The 5,000-nt window shown below is 44.6% G+C and overlaps 1 non-coding gene across 1 annotated transcript; it reads left to right on the top strand.

Moving 5' to 3' along the window:
- Positions 1 to 4,669: 4,669 nt before the first annotated feature.
- LOC140939603 (5S ribosomal RNA) lies at positions 4,670 to 4,788 on the top strand. The gene has a single exon (XR_012165940.1). It is a non-coding gene; the product is annotated as a 5S ribosomal RNA (ribosomal RNA).
- The last annotated feature ends 212 nt before the right edge of the window (positions 4,789 to 5,000 follow it).

Genomic DNA, 5,000 nt, shown 5'->3' with positions numbered 1-5,000 from the left:
TGACTAGACTTTTACCAACAAAGGACAAAGAACGCGATTTCCACAAATTAATCGATTTCTCTAGTTTATTGATTCGGGGGAGCCAGTTATCTTCCTCAACTGGGACAACCCCGAACCAAACGCCTAGGATCTTCATCTTCTGAACCCAAGTGAGGCCAAGTGGCTGGTCCTCGCGTGACCTCCACGCACCCAGCCACATGGCCTCAGTCTTAGAACGATTTAACTTAGCTCCTGATCCTTTTTCATAAAGAGAGATAACATTAAATAACTGAATTAAAGATGAAATATTCTTCACAAAAGTTGTTGTGTCATCTGCATATTGACGAACCCGGAAATGTACACCCTTAGCACCAGGTAATAAAAAACCGGTAATAAACGAAGAAGATCTAATTAATGAGGCAAGTACCTCAACGCACAAGACATAAAGCAGAGGGGACAACGGGTCACCCTGACGAACGCCACGATTGATTTCAATTTGTTCAGTAAGATACCCGTTAAGAATTATTTTCATATTAGCACCTTTGTAGAGCGTAGAAACCCACTTGATAAAACACGAACCGAAGCCAAGGTAAGAAAGCAATTTAAACAAAAAGGAATGATTGACGCGATCAAAGGCTTTTTCCTGATCTAAACTAACAAGGATACCAGATTCATTTGTTCGGTTAATATAATCAAGGACATCGCGTAACATAGTAACATTAGAAGAGATTGAGCGACCCGGAACAGAACAGGTCTGGTCCGGGTGAACAATACTTGCCATGACACGGGAAAGTCGCAGCGTAATCACTTTTGACAGAATTTTGTAGTCGACATTTAATAAAGAAATCGGCCGCCAATTTTTTAAGTCTTTCATATCGCCACGTTTTTTAAAGAGCAAACGAGTAACACTGGTGCGAAGAGAAACAGGTAAAGACTCATCAAGAAGACATTGTTTATACAGGCGACACAACAAAGGCCCTAAAATATTCCAAAAACAGAGATAAAATTCTAGAGTAAGACCGTCAGGACCAGGAGATTTATTTAACGATAAACTCTTAACAGAAGTAGTTAGCTCCTCCAAGGAGACCGGACCGTCGCAAGAAGCAGACTCTTCGGAAGACAATTTCAAATCGAGCTGAGAAAATAAATGTTGTTGACACACAGGGTCGATCTCTTCACATGCAAATAATTTGCGATAGAAGTTCACGTGAACCTGTTCAAGGTCAGCACGTGAAGTAACCTCATTACCATTCGGATCATACATAGCGGAAACACGGTGCTTTTCAGCGCGCTCCTGTTCTAATTTAAAGAAAAATCGAGTAGGTTTTTCACCCTCCTCTAACCAGCGAGTTCTGCTTCTTAGTTTAACGCCCTCAATTTCAGTCCTAGTAAGAGCAGCGAGTTGTGCTTCTAAAGATATAATTTCGGAGCGAAACGACAAGTCACCTTGAACTAAGAAGCGCTTACAATCAATTAAGCGGTTAGTCAAGACAACCATTTCACGCGATAATTCAGCGCGTTTATTACTAGCAAATGATATACAGTCGCTCTTGATAGACTCTTTGAAAAAATCCCACCACAATAAAATAGACTGAAAGCAAAAAATACTAGAAGAAAGATCGGCGATACGAGAACGAATATAGTCACAGAAATCAGGATCATCTAACAGAGAATTATTAAATTTCCAGAGGCCAGGTCCCCGGGGAACGAAAAGAGAGAAATCCAGGTGCAGATTAACATAATCATGGTCGGAATAACAACATGGGATAATTGAAGAGGACGAAAACAACTTAGCAATGTTCGACGATAAATAAAACTTATCAAGGCGACTAGCGATCGAGTAATCTGAATTAAACCAGGTGAATTCACGCACTCCGGGGTGCGATCTACGCCAAACATCGACTAGGTGAAAGGTAGATTTTAACTCATTAAATTCGTTGTTGATATTAACATTCCCGCCGAGTTTATCAAGAGCGCTGTCATAACAATTAAAGTCTCCCCCTAGAATAAGGCCTTCTGCCGGAATAAAAAATTCATGCAACCCAGAAAAGAAATCCCTACGCTCAGCTAAATTGGTAGGGGCATAAACGCATAAAAGATTGAATTTACTATTGTTAAAAGCAACCAGTAAACTAATAAGGCGACCACTTGAATCCCTTTTCCAAGAAAGAACTTCGCAATCAAAACGATCATTAATCAAAACAAGAACACCGCCCTGCTTCCCGATTGCAGGGGACCAATAACTCTTACCGCGCCAACGAGAGGATAAGGAGACAATTGATTTCTGATCAGAAATCAAGGTCTCCTGAAAAAAACCGAAATCATAATTTTTGCGAACTAAATTGAAAAACGCGTCTGCATTTTTCTCAAAACCCCTTACATTCAGTGAAATAACCTTGAAGGGAAAGGAATTCAAGTAACGTCCGGAGGATCATTACTGGGTCGCAATCTCTTACTTGTCACCAGAGACGGACGAGTAGGTGTGCGAGAGGGGGGGGTAGGGCCATCAGATCTCATACGCTGTGGTTTCCGCGTTGGCGGAGCTTTCCTTCTCTTCTTGGTCGCAACAGCAAGAACATCAGATTCGCGAACAGATGGATCAGCTACAGAGGAATCATTCTCACCATCGGAGCGCTCGGCAGGACTGTCATCCTCAGAGGAACTGCTTTCCTCATCATCCTCCTCATCTTCATCTGCGGTACTAAAATCAACATCTCTGTCATCATCCAGGTCGTCAGAACCAAAAACCTCCTCAAGTAAAGGGATGACAGGGGACGGGGAGGGTACTAAAGATCCCTGGGAATCCAGAATCGGCCGGTGTGAAGAGTCACCAGAAGGCTGAGTAGCGTCAGCATCAGTAGCCTGCACTTCGTTAAGTGAAATATCCGCAGGGGGGGGGCGATCATTAGCAGCAGAGGGATCACGATCGTCGTTGACAATGAGAGGATCACGGTCATCATTGGCAGCGGGGCGTTCCGTAGTTCCAACTTCTTTAAGCGTGGGTCGCTTATACCAGGAATGGGGGCAATCAATCGCGAAATGAGACGTATCCTTGCAAATACAGCATTTACTGTCCTCAGGACAATCACGGGAGACGTGTCCGATCTGATCGCAATTGAAACAAATCTTATTCCGGCAATCCTTAATAAGGTGTTCATCCGAGCCGCATTTTCGGCAGGTCTTGGGCTGATTATCATATTTGACTCGCACCTGGTATTTTCCAAAGCGAAGAAAACAAGGTATGTCGCTGGATAGTGCCATTCGGAGATGACGGACGCCGTTGAAAACGTCAGGAAATTCCTGACATTTACCTCTTCGGATAGAATAAATTCGACCGTAAACGCTAAGGCGTTCGCGAATTGCCGAGTCAGGTAATTCATGCGGAGCATCATAAACGTTCACAAATGTTAATCTGCGAGAAGCAGGATGAGAAACACGTGCTACTCTACGAACCACAAAAGCAGATTTGCGTAGAAAACGGTCGCGGTAATCCGAAGTAGAGAAGGTAATAAGAACAGAACCATTCGGTTGACGTTGTAAACAACGAACAGCTGTAGCAGGAATTCCGTCTCGAAGTAAAGCGTCGAAGATATCTTTGGTGGTAGTAGAATTATCACCCACGTTAAAATATGCAGTGCAAGGTCGGTCAGGTGTTACATTGAGAGGATGAAAGTTCTCTCGCTCAAGCTCAGACATACTCATAATGCGACGCTCGCAAATGCGCTGTTCCTCGTCAGTAACATAACCATCACCGTCATCAGGTAAGTTGACACGTAAAGCGCCAGCATACGAACTATCTTGTACATCTGTGTGGGGCTCAGCTGGAACAGCAGGTTCAGGATCGATGTGGGACTCGCCACTGTCTGCATTAAGATTTTCAGGCACAGAACCATCGGGTAAATTCGCACCAGATTGCTCAGGGGGAGCGGCAGTATTTTCTTCAACAACCATATCTGCATTTTCAACTGGATCAGCGGGGCGAGAAGCCTCTTCTTCCAAAACTCGATCATTCCAAGAACTTGAAGCCATAGCAAAATCAAAAAACGTTCCGAAACGGACTAAGCCGCACGGAAAAAAGAATCGCTTGCCTAAAGATTTAGGGCGGGGGGCGCGGCGTTCCCGCCCGGCCGGTACTTAGCACTGCCCCCACAAAAATAAAGAAAAAAGCCAAATACTAACAAAACGATCTTAGCCAAAAGGCCGAGAAGCGATGCCCCTTTAGGTCCTCCGGACCTAGGGTGGTTGGCTCCTTCCCCATCCTAGATATGGTGGTTGCAATACTGTCGCATCCCATGATGCATCTGGCACTCTATGCGAGGACAGAGAGATATCATTGGCTCAGTCTGAGCACAGATACTCGGCCAAGCTCTTCAGGACACTACAGTGTGTATAGACAGGGATCAAATAGCGTCTACAGGGTACCCAGGCCCTAACAGCTCGGCCATTAACCCATAGGAGGACAGGGAACACGAAAACGAGGCAGACTGGGACCGCTTACTAGGCCCTAAGGGGTTTTTAAAGCCCGCCAAGCTCCGTGTAAGTGGCCGCATAAATTTATTTACAGCTACAAAGGAAGACTTCACAGCCTGTTTTGTAGGTCAGGGTTGCCTGAGGAGGGTAATGAAGTAATGCCTCGCTTACATGTTCACCATACTCGGTATAAGAAGTCAAATTTTCTCTCTTTTCTCTCGCCTACGACCATACCACAGGGAGAACACCGGTTCTCGTCTGATCACCGAAGTTAAGCCCTGTCGGGCGGGGTTAGTACTTGGATGGGTGACCGCCTGGGAATACCCCGTGTTGTAGGCTTCTTCTTTTCTTTTATTTTTCGTGGAATTTTTTCATCATTTTTGCTGTTTTACCGCTTGCTGGAATGTACGTCTGCTGTCAGTTCCAAAGTTACGCCGAATTATTCTTCGAAGTAATCAAGTTGTGGGGTCATTTTTTTCTCATAATAATATAGCTTGGACACAGAACGCGCGTTGGTTCGAGAGCGCGCGGTAATGTTCCATTTTACTCTG

This window comes from Porites lutea, chromosome 5 (genome assembly GCF_958299795.1).
Source record: "Porites lutea chromosome 5, jaPorLute2.1, whole genome shotgun sequence".
NCBI classification, from domain to species: Eukaryota; Metazoa; Cnidaria; class Anthozoa; order Scleractinia; family Poritidae; genus Porites; species Porites lutea.
Note: the sequence above shows the minus strand (reverse complement) of the source record. Positions and strands in the feature narration are given on the sequence as shown.